At 39.5% G+C, this 18,730-nt stretch overlaps 2 protein-coding genes across 7 annotated transcripts in view; one reads left to right on the forward strand and one right to left on the reverse strand.

Moving 5' to 3' along the window:
• CUNH7orf50 (chromosome unknown C7orf50 homolog) overlaps nt 1-18,730 on the forward strand; it is a 125,791-nt gene that overhangs the window by 70,503 nt on the left and 36,558 nt on the right. The window lies entirely within an intron of this gene.
• Nucleotides 1-18,730, reverse strand: part of GPR146 (G protein-coupled receptor 146) — a 47,354-nt gene that overhangs the window by 27,385 nt on the left and 1,239 nt on the right. The gene's annotated exons all lie outside the window — the stretch shown is intronic.

The raw sequence follows: 18,730 nt of genomic DNA on the forward strand, positions 1-18,730 counted from the left end.
ATTGTTATTATGTGGTCATCATCTTATGAGAAAGGGATTTCCATGGCTAACATGTATTTGTGATGTGCCACACAGGTAGAAATCGCCTAACACCAACTGTAGCAGTCTTAAAACCATGCTGCAGTGGCTGGCTGTTTGATCGTGGTCTTGGGCTGGCCTCTCTTCTCAAGATCAAAGGTGAATGTGCCACAAATTCATGCAAAGAAACAGCAGATCTTCTGTTTATATTTTCATGCAGATTTAAGTTGTGTTCAAGGACCTGGTAAGGCAGTTGCAGCATGTGTTAGAGCAGAGAAATGGATGTAGAGAGCTCCTTTCCTCTATTAGATGGGAGGAGAATGCAAGTAGTTAAACTGGTGGGTGTGAAGAGGCCTGACTGATACCTCTTGCTGCCCCAAGTCCTACCTGTGGAACAGCTGTAATGGGTTCTGGAGCAATGGGAGCTCCAGCCATGTAGGAGCAAGGCATAGGAGATGGCTTCTCCTGACTATTCCAGTCCTTCACTGCCATAGTTGTGACTCACATCCATTTACGTATTGGTAAGACTAGAATTAGAGATGTGGGTTGTCGCTGAATTCAGCTGGCTAAGTTGCACAAAGTTATCTATGTGCATGGAAAGATGCAGGAGGGTTCTGCCTGAGGTGGTCACCCAGCAGTCAGCGAAGAGAAGCTCTGCTACTGTTGACCTCCAGATACACAGGAATAGCATGGATCTGGCTGCCTTCCTCCTTAGTGACTCAGTAGCTCTTCTGGATTGATTTGATTTTCTTGCTTTTTAATACTTGTTGAAGTTCAATTTCTTTTATGTAGTAAGCAATGTTTCAGGAATGATTAAATCACAACATGAATCATATCTGAAATGCTGAGTTGTACATGCTCTTCACATCTCTAAGCCTGTGGACATGAATAACAAGTTTCGTAGTGACAGCCTTAAAGTGCGTTTGCAGTTTTGCTGGGAGCTGAACCCACTGTTTTTAGTCTTCTAATGTAAGCAACTTGAGTGGAATAAAAAGCCAGTTAAACAGTTTGAAATGAACTTTTAACATGGACAGAATGAGCGCAGTATTTCTAGATAGCTTAAAGAATGGAGTATGTTTTCAAATGTCAGATTTAATGTATAATTTTATTCATAAGGTTTGTGTTTTATATTCTAACAAACAGAAGTAACATTAATCATGTATAATTCTGAATCACAACATAAAATTTTGCAGTGCTGTAATTAAAAAAAATGAAAGAGATAAGGAGTAGCAGCTGGATGGCTAATGAAGGTATTAATTTCAACATGTGTTTTAGACCATTAAGTACTATAAAGCAAAAAGCATTGCGTTGCCAGCACAAACCAAAGCCAGGCAGTGACTACCCCTCCCCTCCCTGGACCAGCATTGCATGGGGTGCCCTACAGCTCAGGCTTCACTAAAATTGATTCATTGGCTCAGGCAGTAGAAATGTGGAAGAAGATATAAATCACTGCTGCAGATTGTCTTTGCAAGGAAAGCCTTTTGTATTCTGCATGTGGATATGATCTTTATGAGAATGTTTTTCTACTTTCAGGTTGGAATACATTTTATACATTTATTTAATAGTTTGAGAACTAAGAATTCAGGTCATTTTTTCTGGCTGTCAGGACTCTTCAGAGGCTGCAGGCCATCCAATGCATCATTGTTCACATTGCACTGGGTTTTTTTAACAAGTCTGAAGCATTTTCCTTCTGTGGTTTCGCAACCCCCTTTTTTTCCCCCCAAACAGCATGAGTCCTATCACTAGATCAAATTTAGCAGTCACAGCTTCCAACAATTGTCTAATGGATCCACATGTTTACACAGCATGACACTGGCATCTAAATAGTGTCCTGGAAGTCTCCAATCAGTACTACTGTTTCATGCTTCCTCCTGGCTTTAAAAGAAAAAGCTACAGATGCAGTTGTTCTGGTATTCAGCGAAGCAGTGAATGGCCCCTCTGTTTCAGCCACTGGTATTGTGTCACAAAATTTTGAACACAAACTTTTTTCATTTGCTTAAAATGGAAATGTCAATTCTTGGGTATTTAATTAAAGCTTATTGTATCAATAAATAGATTTTAAAACGCTACTAAATGGGAGACTGGAAAGGAACATTTCTAGGCCAAGTCCCTTTTTGTCTCCCGAGAGTCCCAGACTGAATGAAAACCTTAAGCTGTGTGTGCCCCTACTATCAGCCTGCAAACTGATGCCTTGCTGAAGTCCATCTAGTCCACCCCCCCTTGGCAGGGCCTCTAGTTGATCTCCAGAGGTCCCTTCCAACTCCAATGATTCTGTGATTCTGTAAAGCTCCCAGCTACTTCTTCCTGCCACTGTTCTGTCTCTGTGTTATTAGCATTTGTGTAGCCTTATCACAGAATCAAATCACCAAATTGTTCTTGCTGAAGACTAACCCACCAAGTGGCAAGCACAGTCACTTGGCTTTTGGGGAGCATGGGAAGACCTTTTGTAATTAACTTAGCCAAACACTTTACAAAGTGTTTAATTCCTGTTCTCTGTGATTGGGTGTAAACAGATCAGTAGCAATTCCTTGGCAGCAAACTTCCACAGTCCTTTGCTCTGGAGAAACGTAGTCCCTGGTAGCATTAAGTAAAGGAAGGGGATTTGGTCAGGACACCAAAACCTTTCTGTTTTTTTAATGCTCTCATGGGATCTTTCACTTCCACACAAGCAGCTGCCTGAACTGGCCAAGTGCTCTTGATTTAATGTTGCTTTATGAACACTACTTGTCCCAGCTGCAGGATGTCATAACCTCTATTTCCTTAGCTTAGATTTGAAATCTGCAGTTGTATGATTCAGATGAACCACAACTGCCCTCGCTTTAACTTGATGTATTTGTTCTGAAAATACCGTTGTTCGCTCCAAGTCTTAGCTGCTGAACAAATTAAGCTGATTTGCACTGATAAATGGGGAATACTTAGCAGCTTGGTTAAAGAAAAAGAACACCCTAAAACCTGCAAAGAGAGCTCAGTAATTTTTAACTCATCGTGCCAAGGGTAATACTTCATTAGTGTAAGCTTAACAAATGCAATGCAGATTGTCCCAAAGATAAGTGTGCCTCTGAAAAAGTAAAAGAAAACATAAATCTCACCAAAATAATTGCACGTCATAGAGTATTTCAGTGAAAGGACAGTGAGCACAGAAAAAGCTGTTGCTGCTGACAGGATTCAGAATAGAGGATGATGAGCAGAACTGGGTTGCCTTTGCATTCCAAATTTGATTTTACGTGGGCTCCTGTTCTTGTGCGGCTTAGAAACAAGCTTTTGGATTTGAAGTAAAGCCAAGTGGATTTGTAAAGATGCTTATCTTATCCTCTGGCTCTGTTCAAATCACCAGAAAATATTAAGGCTGACGTGCCTAACTTGATATGCTTTGCAATTAATATTTTTATGCTAGATTAGAGTACACACAGACCTGCACAGATGCTAGGTTTGTAGTCAGTCAGCTGGTATTTCTAAGCAGCAGATGCTGCCTTTGCCATTGTGTTGTAGTCCTGTAAGCCTACTCTCCACAAATAAAGTCACTGCACATTTTAGTGTCAGTTTAGTGCCTTTACATGTAACTTGTTGTGTTACAGAAATCTTCTGCTTTCTCTGACAGGCAGCTTTAGTATGGCACTAAACTCTCCAGTTTCTGGGTTCACGTGTACAGTGTGTGTCAGCTCTTCTCAGATCCCTGTCCTTTCTGGCATTTGGTCTCTCCTTGAAATGTATGGGCTTCTCGGCTGAGCAGGGCATTATTTGTTGGGTTTAATTCTTTTGTAAAGAGTAACTTAATCCAGAGTAAGCAGCAGAATGAATGCTGTGCCACATCCTTTCTGAAGGTATTTGATGGCATGCTTTAAAAATGTAAAAGGAAGGAAGGAAAACCAGCCCTTGCCATGGCCGTAGCCTGTTAAAAATGAGCAAAAACCAAACCAAAACGAACCAACAAACCAAACAATCCCCAAAACCACCATCACCACCACCAAAAACCCACCACAAAATTGCAAAAATGACCTTTTATTAAAAAAAAAATATTGAGAAATAGCAGAAAAAAATGGAAAACCTCTGGAGCGGGTTTGCATGTGTACCCAGTTACTGAAGGTCAGTCTGAATTGCAACTATTTCCTCTGAGGCTTTTGTCATCACTCTTTATATAAATGAAGATGTATTTACACACTCTGTTTTGTAGAAATCTTTCATAATTAAGCTTATACATTTACTAATCTACTTCTTTTACTTTTATAGTTGCCAGTTTTTAATGGTATTTTGTGAGTTTTCTTATTTATTCATAAGTGCTCAGAGAGGCTGAACAGGAAGTTTGCAAGCTGGGATGCTTACCCAAATATAATTTAGAGCTATTTGTCTATCAGTGAACTGCTTCTGAAATCTAAGTAGCTCCAGCAGCGCCTACAGAACAGCATGTACAGAATGCTAAGTTGGGCAGATCAAGATTTTTGTTCAGATAACATGCAGATGGATCAGTCTTAGGGTGTCTGCAGGGTCGCTTCTAATTGTCTCTCAGGTGTTTCCTTACAGATTGGCAAAGTATTGAGGAAATTGCATTTGAATACTAAAAATGACCTTACAGTTGAGATGCAGATTTACTTGATGGATTTAGGCAGTTCTCCTTTGCTGCCAAACTGTGCGGACTAAGTGGTTTTTTTTCTTCCTGTCCTATTTCCCCATTCTCCAAGGGTAACGCAATATAGTGGTTCTGAATTTGATGTAAGACAAGTTCAGAACAGTGAAGGAAGGCTGTGAAGCTGTTCTGGATTTAAAAGCTGGTTTTGGTGTTTAAAGGCAGTGGTATGGCCCAGGGACCAGCTGAAGCAGTTTCATACAATCATAGATTGGAAGGGACCTTAAAGCTCATCCAGTTCCAACCCCTTCCACTAGAGCAGGTTGCTCCAAGCCCTGTCCAGCATGGCCTTGAACACTGCCAGGGATGGGGCAGCCACAGCTTCTCACAGGAAAGAACTTCTTTGCATCTAAGCTAAATCTCTCTTTCAGTTAGAAGCCATTTCACCCTGTACTATCCCTACATACCCTTGTAAAAAGGCATAGAAAAAGAGAGCTGGCTTTGTGCGTCATGTTAGTAATGATTGTTACTAGAGGTAAGGATTATAGAAGAGAGGCTTAGGAAAGGACAGTGAGCACTGTAGTGCTCCTGGATGGAGAAGCGGGAGGTGGGTTGAATGTGTTGTTGAGACACAGAAGAATGGGATTTTGCAATGAGGAAGAAGTGGTGTGGTTGATATTGCTCCATCACAGTTCTTGATGGCCCACCCATTTGTTTTGACACAAATACCTGCTAGGAGTTATGTGGAGGCATGAAGACTAGACGCATACCTTCAGACTTGAGGTCTTCAGGGTTTGTTATTACTCTTTGAAGCTTGAGCTTTATGTTTTAATATTTTGTTTGGAGCCTAAGCATTTAGATTTATAATTCTGCCCTTCTAGCCATTTCCCTGATTTACCTTGCAGAGTAAACATGCTTTTGTTCTGCTTTCCAGACTTCCTTTTCCTTTTCTTTGCTGTTGGCTTAATTCTGAGATATGATATTCAAGTCAGAGGTGTCTCTTTGGGAGCAAAAGAAAAGACAGCTAAGGATTTGAGTGAGCTAACTATTTTCTCTGTTTAGAACCAGCAGCTTAGTTTTCAGTCTTCTGCAAGTCTTCAAATACAGGTCCTGCCAAAGGCACCAACTTTAACAGCAGCAGTGCTTAGGAGGACACGCTCAGGTTTTCTGGCAGTGCTTACAAGGCACTTAGAAAAAACAGGCATATTGCTTGAAGTGAGTTCCCCGCAGCTTGGAAAACACTGCTTGAGACAAAGTTGTAAAGAATTCCTTTTTGTGGTTACAGCTCTCCATCTCCATTTCATCTAGAGTAGGCCCAGTTTCCTCAGTGTTTGATATCTAGGATCTCAACATCAAATCTGTAATTAATACAGCTCCATTTAGAGACTAAGACGTTTGCAGTGTTTATAGCAATAATTCACCCTGTTGCACAGTGTGCGACTCTGCATGTTTTAAACATTCTCCACTTGTGCATATACAGACCTTTATAGTTGAATTAAGAACTTATAACATGCTGGGTCTCATATTCCAGGTCTGTTTGTTTCTAAAGCTATACACAGAACGTGGTCATAAATTTCTGTAGATGGAGCGAAGGCTGAATTTTAATATTAAGGAAGGAAATGGCCTTGGGTAGTGCACTACAGAGCAGAACAGGCCTTCTGTTAATACACAAGAGTATTACTGTTTTCTTGAACTTTGCCTTCCAACCCAGTTACTACTTGTGCCTAGAAATCATAAGTGATGCCTCCCATTCGATAATGTTGAATGTTATCCTTGTCCGAGTTTATATCATTTCCAGTAGTAAAAATTATCTTGATTATAAAACCACTGGATAATACACTTCTAAACTTGAGTTATGCGCAGTAGTACGTAGTAATTATTGATAAACAAATCAGAGTCATGATAGCATATCAAATTGACCCAGTTCTGTCTCTTTTAAAATTAAATGAAATCAAGGGGTTTTTCTCGTGACATGCTTTTCCTGTGATAATGTATTGCATATTGCACTCTTTGTGATATGAATGAAGACAAAGCTTTCAGAGTAAAATGATTTTTTCCACGAATCAAGCAAAATACCAGGAATCTGTTTGTCAGCTTTCATATTAAGCACTCTGTAATAGCATCATGCTCACAGTATGTAATGAGCTCATACGAGGAGTAGTTCCAGCCACCTCCTTTATCAGCGTCAGCTATCGTAGCTCAGTATGTGTCCTCCTGTGTCCTCCTCCCCTGCCTTCACTGGTAACTGGATGGGACTAGATGCTGCATAATTCTCTGGATCTGTATTGCCAGTCCTTCACTGCACACATTTTTGCTGCAAATTTACAGCAGAATGTTATTACTGAAGTGTGGAGACACATTCTGGTTTTATAATAATTCTGGTATTATTACATGAAAATCGATACTGATTCCTGGGTGTTTCAGAGTATATTATTAGCATAGTACAACTAATCATTTTCTTAGAAGGAGAATGATGGTTGCAGCCTTGTTGAGGTGCTGCATGTGTATTTATAGGATCGTGGCTAAGCTTGGTTGCTTCTCCTGCTGGTTTCTGTGGTTTCATTTCATTGTCCAGAGAAGGTGACAACATTCTCAACTCTGTAGCATCCATCTCCAGGTTTGTGTGACGTCCACTTTTGGCAGGGGAAGAAAGATGTATACTTGTTTATTTGGTCCTTTAAATGGCATAGCAGACTTCATAGGTTTTTATCTGTCGTTAAGAAGTTTGTTTATAGTTCTCACACCATTAAAACATCACATTAGTGGCACAGTCTGAAACATATTTATGCCACTCAAAAGACTCAATGGTTTATGCAGAGCCTGATATACAAGTAGCTTTAATTTAGATTTTGTCCCTTTTTTCTTTGATCACTTGTGTACATGTTTGAAATGTATGTCTGATGTTGATTCTTTGTTGTGTTCCATTGGGTGCATTTGATTTTGCAGCTAAAAGGATTGAATACTAAGTGTTCTTTTTGCATGTGTACGTAAGAGTGTTCTAGTTTTCTTCTTTCAGGCAGAGCAGGGGCATTCCTAGGATTTAAGGCCTGATAAGGTAATAAAAATATGTAGTGAAGCCAGAAAGACTCAAATAGGAATGTATTTTTATAATTTGTGGGATTTTATGTGGTTAATCAGAGCAAAAGGAAAAAACTATCAGAGATAATATTGAAAATTAAGATTCAAATTATTACATTGTCATCCCCACTCTTAAGAACAATGTGGATAAACTCTGACTTCCTTGGTGCATTTTTTTGCCCTATATTAACCCACCAGTGTTTCAGTCAGCAGGAATATATGGGGTTTATCATGACTTGGTATAATGAATCTGGTGCTGAGAGAGTTGTAGTCAAAGATTTTTGTTTTCCCCTTTCTTTCTTAAAGTAGAAAAATGCTAATGTTTCCTTTATAAACTTCCACAGTGGATATTTGATAAGCTGGCTCCCAGGGGAAGAGCGCTCTTCACAGATCCTCTTTGTAGAGCAGATGAATTCTTTTTCATTCGTTGCAGTTTTTAAGCACAGCACAGCAAGTTAGTTTAGGTTTGGTATCTGCATTAGACATGGCATTTCAATAACGTTCTTGTTAAAGGGTTCTGTAGTGATTCAGTGCTGAACGTGCAGTGATTCTACAGCTCTGGGGAGACTCATTTCTTTCTGGCCCATATGTTATCTTTAAGCAGGAAACCATTTGAGCTGAGATGCCTTCAGATATAATATGAGCAAATACAGAAGTTCAGACCTTACTAGACAGTTTTACAAACTGCAAGGGAGGATCAAACTGTGGTATTGCTACAAACACTTTTTATCTGTTGAGTTACAGTTTTTAATTACTCACAACTGTGAGTGATTTTATGTCAGCCATATGAGCTGTATATAAGCGTTCAAGACTGAATTATCATTACAAGCTTCCCAGACATTTTTACTTCCCCCTCCTCAGTGTACTCAAAAGGTGAAAGAAGGGAGCACTGGTCTTGAGCAACTGGAGACAGATCTCTTCCTTCAGTAGGCAAGAACAGAAAGCCTACGCTGGTGATCCTGCTGACATCTCATACCAAAAGCTTCTCAAATGATCCAGGCATCATACAAAACACTAGTATTAAATCAGCTCTTAGTGGAAGACACCAAGAAGCCTTGTGCTTCATCATGCACCATGAGCAGTGTTCCTAGCACTAACCCTGGAGATCTTTCCCACGCTTGGTGGTATCTATCCTGTTGGACATGAACATGGAAACCACCAACTGGGCATGTGTGTGTAGACCAGAGTGTCCCCACAAGCACTGAAAGAATGTTTTCAGCTTTGTCAGAGGTGTCTCCACCTAAGCGTTTACAGAAGAATGCGTGGGAGTGCAGCTTACATCTTCACCCATCATAGAATCACAAAATGGTTAGGGTTGGAAAAGACCTTAAGATCATCTAGTTCCAGCCCCCTGCCATAGGCAGGCACCCTAGTCCATGTCACCCAAGGCTCTGTCCATTTCTTCCTGAAGGATGATGCTATGTCCAGTGCTTGTTCTGGCAAAGCCTTTGTAATGTTACTGTAATAGTTTCTAATTACTGATTTCTGCAAGGTCACCGCCTGGGAGTCACCACAAGCCAAATACTCTGTGAACAATTATCCCAAGATGTTGTTAATTACTGTGGAGCCACTACAGCTCTTTAAAATGCATTGCTTGTACCGATACCATAAATCCACTTTCTGCTTATTCTGGAGCCCTCTGTAGCCTGGATTCTGTGCTAATGAAGGTACTGAAGTGCTCCTATGGCTTATTCCTCATGTACGGATGAGTATGTGAGATGGAGGCACAGCTAAAAAAGACCCTGTTAACCAAGTAAATTAGGTATTTTCTGGTCTAGGGTGTTTTTTTTTTCTAAGTCTAGAGGAAGAGCCACAGAAATGCTACAAACTTTTCCATCTTTGTAGTGGATTTTGTGGCTTCCTATTTGCAGCTTTTGTTGCCTGTACATTATTGCACTTTGGCCAAAACAAGACTTTTTATAACTTTACTTCCAAATGTGTTGAAAGCAATGTTGCTGCATTATTTATTGTACAGCACTTAAATAACTTTATATACTGAGCATATGCTGAAGTAGAATTCACAAATGGCATCCCTCTTTGGAACTTTTGGAGGATTTTGGAGAACCTACAGTTGGCGTCCTGCTGTAACTGTGTACCTCTGTAAAGAGGACATGATTGAGAAGTTTTCAGACAGAATAATGAAACTTAATAATGTTTGAAATTGTTACAGTAGCAGGAACAATAACCCTGACTTGATTGAAATCCAAATACAAACCTTATTCTGAAAAGCTAAAAAGTAAGTAATGAAACTTTTAAGGCTTTTATTATGGGTAGGATTTCAGAAGCCTTATGAGGTCTGTGTGCTCTTTTTATATGGGTTATGTTTCTGACACCTCTCAATGTAGGATTGAAAGCAGTTTTTCTCTTCAAAAGGAAAGATACACAAACAGTTTGTCAGTAGATCTACATTTTGAATAGATAAAAATGCTTAAAAACCCTTGCTTGTTGCTTGTAAGAGGAACTGTATTAGAAAGTTATTTTTCTGCTTTTACTTCCAGTAAATTTATATGCTGAACAGTTTAGGAGGCATTCTGGGTTAATTATTCATTTCCAAGTAACAACCCTTTTCCAAGTCTTTTGATCATATTTCCAGTTTTAAACTGAAGATAAACCTTGACATGATTATGCTTTCTGCTTCTTTAGACTGTCTTTTGCAGCCTGTCAGAAATTTTGCATTGATTTGAAGAGGAATGTTTCTACTGTCAAATGTTGATTCCTTTCACCTAACGATACAGTGATGTATTCCACTGCAGTGAGGATAGGTGCTGTGTGGTTCAAGCTTTAGCAAGCAGAAGCATGTACCTGCACTTGAGCAAAGCATGTTATTAATGGCATCTTTTGTGTGTGTGTGAAAACATTATAGATTTGTGCTTAAAATATTTACTTGTTGAGTACTGTGTTGTTCAAAAGGATGTTTATTTAAATATGATGGAAAAATAATAGTATATTAATCACTTATGTATAATTCCTTCCCTACTTGCACCAAATTCTCTCCTGATGAGGATGTCACTGAGAAGCTCCTTGCTGAGGTGTAAGTGGGAGAATGTGAGACAGGACAATGTGGAATGGCTTTAAGCTGACAGAGAGGACATTTAGATTAGACATAAGGAAGAAGTTCTTCCCTGTGAGGGTGCTGAGGCGCTGACACAGGCTGCCCAGAGAAGCTGTGGCTGCCCCATCCCTGGCAGTGTTCAAGGCCAAGTTGGACACAGGGGCTTGGAGCAAGCTGCTCTAGTGGAAGGTGTCCCTGCCTGTGGCAGGGGATTGGAACTGGATGAGCTTTAAGGTCCCTTCCAACCCAAACCATTCTGTGATTCTATGATCTCTTCTTTCCTGTTACACCACTCCTATTCCAAAATAATTTCCCATTTACCACTAGTGTCCTTACAGCAATAATCTGTTCAGAAGGGTCTAATCTGAGACAGGTAAAAAAATCTTAAAATCTGGTGAGCTCAACCTAACTTTCATTCTGTAGTGACTGAGGGTGAAAAAGGCCTTTTAAATAAGTTTGCCCTTTTTCTAACTAGATAACTAGCTAAATTCATGTCAAATATTTGATCAAATATTAGATCAACTGATCAAATATTGGTTTAAGTTTACAAAACAACAATGTTTGAAGAATTAGACTTCTTAGAAAAGAGTGAACACTTTTATGTGTCATTACTTCTGTACCAGTGACCCAAGTGCTTTGGTCAAAATAAAAGACCTTTCTGATGAAGATTAGTCAAACAAACATTTTTGCAACTTGCTTAGTTCTTACTGTTGTGTGTATTCATGTTAAAGTAACACTGTTGTGGGTTTAAACTCTAGTCATTTAACTAGGGAAAGACCAGTGCTAATACCTCATAGCAGCCTTCCAGTATCTGAAGGGGGCCTATAGGGATGCTGGGGAGGGACTCTTCATTAGGGACTGTAGTGATAGGACAAGGGGTAATGGCTTAAAACTTAAACAGGGGAAGTTTAGTTTGGATATAAGGAAGAAGTTCTTTACTGTTAGGGTGGTGAGGCACTGGAATGGGTTGCCCAGGGAAGTTGTGAATGCTCCATCCCTGGTGGTGTTCATGGCCAGGTTGGACAGAGCCTTGGGTGCCATGGTTTAGTGTGAGGAGTCCCTGTCCGCGGCAGGATGATCTTAAGGTCCTTTCCAAACCTAACTATTCTATGATTCTATTAGACATCATGCTTCCCATCACTTAAAGAGTTTTAAGTAGACCATATTGAAGTTTTTGCAATCAAATTCCAAATTCTCAGTTGATTCTTCTGATTGATCTGCTCTGTGAAGTTACAGCCTCCAGTGATTATTGTATGTTGTGTTTAAATAATTATGGGCCTTTTGAAACAATTGCTAGGGTTTAATTTTTAACAGAGTACTGCTGCTTGCCTAGAGTAATTGCTGAACTGAATGATGCCTTCAGACATGATGCAACTCCAAGAGGAAATGCAAAGGGAAGGACAAGAGGATGGCAACAGGTATTGTTCTTCTCTATCTTTAACTGCCTTGACCACACCTTGTCATATATTTGTATTTATATAGTCTCTGAAGGTAATTTGTTTTCTTTTTTAGATTAGATCTTAATAAAGTTACAGGTATGGGTTATTATTAGATGGTAGCATTTGTTTATTTAATTAGCTAAGTGATTAAATTTCATTTTGAACCCAGTCATCTGTTAAGCAACTAGAGCAGTTTAATAATTGACTTATTCCATTATGAATCCCAGAATAGGCAAGCAAAGCCACACATTTTTGGAACAAAAGCAGAAAATTGCTTCTGATGCGTTTGTTGAGCACTGGTGGGTAGGTAGTGAGTGAAAGGGGATTTTCTTGCTCATTATAAAACACAGCTTCTCCCTTCAGTTATAACTTGAAGAGGCTTGAAAACCTGACAGCTCTGTTTCCCTGGCTGTTTCCAAGCTATGCTTCAGAGTTTTGGATGGGCAGGAAGTCAGTGTATATGCTGAGCAGTTAAACACTGTGACTCAATGAATAACAGCTCCAGCAGCCAGAGAGTATTATCTAAAGGGAGAAAATAATTGAACAAGTAGCTCATTTAAGGACTGAGAGGGACTTCTCTTTTACGTTAATACTTTCAGTTTGTGAAAATGTGAGTTCAGTACACTATAAACATTTATAAATTACTATACTAGTTACTTATTGATGTTTTTTAATTTGCTGGTTTGGGTCTGCAAGAAAAATACCTTCATCAGAATTATCAAATAGCTAGTGAAGTGTTTGGTCCACGTTGTCATGGTCCTATTACAAATGCTTACCCTCTGAAGGTAGAAGGAAAATGGTTCTCTTGCATTCCAAATAGACTGATTCCTGCCTGACACATTTTGAATCATAAAAATGTGAAGCATACATTTTGGTAGTTTTGGGTTACGTAAAAAAACAGAAACCATACATTTAAAAAGACCACCTCATTGTTTGCTTTCTGTTTTGCTTAACTTGGAAAAACAGTAGATGCCTTTGGGGTGATGTTCTGGGATTCTGTAGTCAATATTAAGCATCCATATCTGAGCAATAAGTGGGGAGAGCTACATGTTCTCTATTTGGAGGTGTTTCTGTTCACCTGCTGTGTCCTGTGCTTTGTCTGGGGAGATGCAATCTCTCTCACTGTAGAAGAACAGCTATTCCAGGCATACTACTCAAGGGTTTTGTGTTCTGCTTTTCTCATGTGTTTACTTTTGCCTTTGTTTCCCTTTCTTCCATTGCATTTTCCCTTTGTGGTATTCCATGTGGTTTAGCACATCCATCAGCCTTTTTTTTTTTCCTCTCCCTGTATTACCCCATCTATTCCGGAAAGTCCAAAGCTGTACAGTGCATGGCACTCCTAAAAAGCACCGAATACCAAAAGTTCTATGATAATTTGAGGGCTGTCAAGCTGAGATCATCATCCCTATATGTGAAAGGGAGACAGACGTGACAACATTATGTATTTTACACTTATTTTTATTACATTACCTATTTTATGCATACTTATTTTAAGGAATGGGGTTTCAGCCAGAGGCTGCAGAAAAATGTGCTCCTGCAGGCTGCACAGCCACTTGGTTCCACCTTTCTGTCACCTCCTCTTTTGCTGGCAGAAATATTCACAGTGAATCGAATTAGGAACTGCTTTGGTTTTCAAGTAACCTTCTGTGGGGGATAGAGAGGTGATTTTAACCCAGATGACTTTAAAAGACTGCTCAAACACTTGTGCCAACCCGAGGAAGAGGTGGGAGAAAATGGAGAGTGTGTCTTTTGGCAGCAGTATTGACTTATGTGGGTTTAAAATTGTTCCTGAAACTATTACCTGAGATTCTTCTGTTCATAAGCAAAGCTTTCTTTAGAGCCTAAACAGAAGTATTTGGATGTGTAATCTTGAACTGTAAGCAAAATATACTGCATCTAATTTATAAGCATATTGTTTGTACTGCTGCAGTCACTGTGTGACTATATTTCTTCCTGTAAGTTAATAATTTCTATTATATATAATATGGATATTCTAGTGGAGGGTGAGAAAGGAAGAAATCAGAGCTCTCTGTAATGACATTAAGCTTTTAGGCATATAGACAGCTTAAATGGACTCACAGCTGCTTAACATATGCCCTCTGCTTGAACTCGTTTTATCACTTGGTATCTGACTTCTCTCAACATATAAAAAGTTGATGTGATTGATGGTTGGTTATACAGTATTTGTCAGAGTGAACTGAATCATTATGTGTATAGATTCAAGAATATAGAAAAATAAAGCTGAAGGAACAGCAACAAAAGAATCTGACATTTTTTCCATTCATTAAGCTTACTTAAAGTAACTCTTTCTGTTTGCTGGAGTTAGTGCTTGCTGGTTTTTCTAAGCAGCAGTTGCTGAGTGATTTAAACTACATCTCTGCTCTTTGTTTGGATTTCATTTGTGAAACCATTTAGAGTTATAAAACTGTCAACTTAAGAACGTTCTATATATTTTGCCAGTGAGGGCCTTCTGTATGCAGATTTTATGTTCTTCTCTCCATTTTGTGTGCCGTTCTCATTCTCCAATATGTATCACCGTTCTTCGGGTTGGACATTAGAGTCAGCCCCATGGCTTGCTTTAGAGCAGCAGGAGTTTTCAGAGTAATTATGAAGTGGCATCCTAGGTTAGTCATTAGATAAATGAATGTAGAATGTAGGAGATGTGCTAACAACCTTATCTCGCCCTTGGCTAAGCCTACCCTAGCAGTGTAGGAATAGAAGGCTCTGCTGATGCATAAAAACAGACGGAATTTAGAAGGCCTGACTGCAACTAGAATTGAGTCATGCATCTAAACATTAGAAAGCATGGACCAGAACTGTTATGTTAATTACAGTAGTTAAAACACTGTATGGCAGCTTTCTGAACTCTGATTCCCTAAAATAACTACCAGCTGAGAGTTGAAAAATGGGATGCAAACTGTATTACTTTTGCTTGCTGTGTTTCTCTCCTGCAGAATTCCTCAGCCTTACATTGTGTGGAAGCTGTAGGGCCCAGCTCTATCATTCTACACAACAGTCCCTCTCTTGTGGACTTCCTAGTGCCTTAATTCCAGAATAAGCAACCACCACCAACACCTTGTACTGTGCTGCTTTTACAGTGCTGTCTTTCAGTGTGGTCTGGTGAAATACAAGCAGGTTTTATAGAGTATTTTTACTAAACAGTCAACAGGTTTTAATTTAGGGTCTTAAATTGTAATTGTTTTTCAATTTTCTGCTCTGCCTCCCAAAAGCATAATGAGGGCACACCTGATGCTATAAAATCCAGATGTCATTTCAGCATTCCAGGACTGTGTGATAAGTTTGGAGAGCCTAACAGTTAGTATCATAGATGTATAGTTAATCAAGGTTGCTCACAAGAACAGAAAGCATGTAAAGCATTGCTAAATAAATAGGGTTTGGGCATGGGTTGCACTTTAATTTCAGAGACTTTCAAAATGCTGAAATATGGATGGAATTCCTACTGATCATGTTTAATGAGACAGAACTAATTGTACTTGGTCATTGTGATTGGAAGAGCAGCAAGCAGACCTGAAAGAAAGCTACATCGTGTGACTTGTGCCAGCTCTTAGAAATGTTATTCCTTTAGCTTTCTCCTTCAGACAAAACACCCTAAGCCAGAATGTTCAATGGGAACTGAACTGTACATGAGATACAAGGGGAGCTTTATAGTACTTGCTTCTTTAAACAAGTTCAGATTCTGCATACAGGTGTTCAAAGGTCTATTCATGGAAATGATACACATTTACAAGAATAATAATTTCACAGAAATTAGTTGTCTTAACCTGAGTCACTCATCTCTGGTTATCACTGGGCATAAAGTCAAATGCAAAAATCTGTAATGGCCATCACATTCATTCCTTATTTTTTGTAAAGGCTTCTCTCTTTTCATACCCAGACTTAAGGTCCAATTCTCTGTCTCCCAAACCATTTATCCCACTGTAAAGCAAATCAAGTGGTGAGATAGGAGCTGAGGTTGTTCATACACTGGTGCTCAGCTGTTATGGTATGAATGTACAGGACAGTTGAGGGGCTGCTTGTGTTCTGGGTGTTGCTGTAGGTGTCTATTTTAGGGTTGTTGAATCATGAATGAAAACATTCTGCTAGAGAAGTGAATCCTGCCCACTCCATCTTCGTGACTGTCTCCTTCTGGGTCTCATTCATGACAAATTGAAGATTGCATGTTCCTCCATACATGTGTGTGTAGTTGAGGGTATATACAAGTGTGTACAAAATATGTTCTGGAATATTTAGGTGGGTTTTTCTAAAGATGTTAGTATAGCAAACTACAAGTGATGCTGGTTTTTTTTAATAAGAAATTAATAAATAGAACTTTTGTTGAGGCCTAGGACAATACAGAAGGTTTGAAAGTAGAGTGTGTATACACAAGGACATTAATTCCCTCTAGGTATAGATACTGTTGTACTTTAGAGCTTAATCTAATGATAACTTGTTGGTAAAGAGGTATGATTTTTTTTCACGTGTTTGGATGGCTTTTTTGTTTTTAACAAAATTTGAGTTAAACGTAAGGTTTCCTGTTTGAATTGTAAGGAAAGCTACCTTTCCTAGGGATTGATATCCATGGATTTTTCATTTAATAGCTAGTGTTCTGCTTCGCCAGCTTTTCCCATGGGTGGGGGGAAAATTGTACCTTCTCCAACTGTATGTTTAATTATGTTCCATTTTTGAGTCAGAACGGGCACATAACAGAGAAGCTGTCAATTTGAGGCTGAGCAAACTAAATATACTCAGCTGAGTGAATCCAGTACTGTGACATGAACCACTGGTGTAAATAGGAAAGGAGATACCTTGAAGCTTTACAGAATCCAAGAAGCGTCAGATCATATTCATTTGAAAGGGGTGGCAGCACTCTTTTTCCACCAGCACAGACACCAGTATTGTGTTTCACCCAATGTGGGCTACCCAAGTGGTTAGCAGACCCTGATGTTTGCACTTTCATCATTGAATTTCAGCATTTTTGGAATAAGCATTCTGCTTTTTCTGTAGAACCCCAGATCTTTCCCTTCATAAAGATTTTGATAGGTGAAATTAAAAGAATGTTTATTCTTCCACCTTTAAACTCATTTCATCTGCTTTGCTGACTGTTGCAAAGCGTTGTATGCTGCTTTCCAAAAGCTCTTTTACCAGTAAAAGTGGCTGTAAGGACAATTGGCATGAGCTCTTAGGAGCTCTTAACTATGGTGCAGGTGTGATTTGTTTTTGAGGATGAAGTACTGTTGATCTGGACTATCAAGACTAGTAGAAATATGAGAAATAGATTCCCATTGATTCTATTTCATTATATCCAACTCAACGTGGGATTCTTCAAGGTCTCCATACTCTAAAGGAAGAGTCTGAAGGACCGGGTCACTGTTTAAGGAATCTCCTTTAATAACATTGGCGTGCCTGAAAAACGTTGAGAAGCCTTGCTTTGAATTGTGACTGCCAGAATATCTGGTTTTGGTCAAAACTTCTGAACGAGAAAACACTTCTATGTTGTGTGTTTGAAAAGAGCACATTCCATTAACAGGAGATGCTGTGGAAACTCAGACCCCCGAGCTTCTGAAAAATACATTACTGAACAAAAATACCCTGCACTCTGCTTTAAAGATAATATTTACATTTCCTGCTGAGGGAGTAATGGGGAGGAATATCATTTGAGCTTGAGAATGTGGGTGCAAGTGATCTGCATTGTCTAAGTCTCACCTAAGCTTTCCTCGTTTGGAATTTCAAGTGAAGCCTTCAGTGAGTTCCTCTGCATAAGGATAAATTTAGCTCCAAGAGCAGCGCAAAACAGACTTGTTGATTGGTGTGGGAGTGATTGCTGTGATTCCTGAGCTGTGAAGGTGCTGTCATTTCTGCAAAGCATCTGTGCAGGGGCAGGCAAGACATGGAACAGCTTTTGTAAAGGTGGATCATGGGTCTGTGGATATGCCCAGAGCCTCATATGGGGCTGTATTTTGTTATGAATCACACCTTTGCTTTTTTGTTGTAAATTATTGTTCTTTAATGACACCTTCAGCTGTAATTTTGTGGCTCTTTTGTGTGAAGAGTTCAAAACTGGACTGATCAAATCAGCGTAAAAACTTCTTACTATTTAAATCCAGCCTCAGCTATTTTTGTAGCTTGATCAGAACACTTCATGCTTTAAAAATGCTTAAACATCTGCAAAAAATAACAGTCCCTTATGGAGGTGTTCTTCAGGTCACTCTTCAAGTGTGGGGGTCATTTCCATTTCCATGTGGTTTTGAAAATCATAAAATCACCCTTAACAGGCTGTGTTTTCTAAAGGAACAGCAACATTGCACCTGCAGAAATACATATGCACTTGCTGGACTGAATTCTTGCGTTCTGTCTGCTGGAACTGAAATGGAGGAGATGCTGGGAAGCCTCATCTTTAGCATCAGAGTCATCCAGACTGTGTACCCTGCGGGTTTGGGATAATGAGGTGCCGAAACATTGAGTGGAAGTGGAGGCATCCAGTCCCTCCTCAGCTCCCTGTGACAGTGAGCATGTGTGTTGCTGTCAACACCTAATGGTGACCAGCATGGAGGGGGCAAGCATGGTTGCTCTTGCTCCACAGGC

This window comes from Neopsephotus bourkii, unplaced genomic scaffold (assembly GCF_033783945.1).
Source record: "Neopsephotus bourkii isolate Nb327-2 ecotype Australia unplaced genomic scaffold, CSIRO-AGI_Nbou_v1 NB_882, whole genome shotgun sequence".
NCBI classification, from domain to species: Eukaryota; Metazoa; Chordata; class Aves; order Psittaciformes; family Psittacidae; genus Neopsephotus; species Neopsephotus bourkii.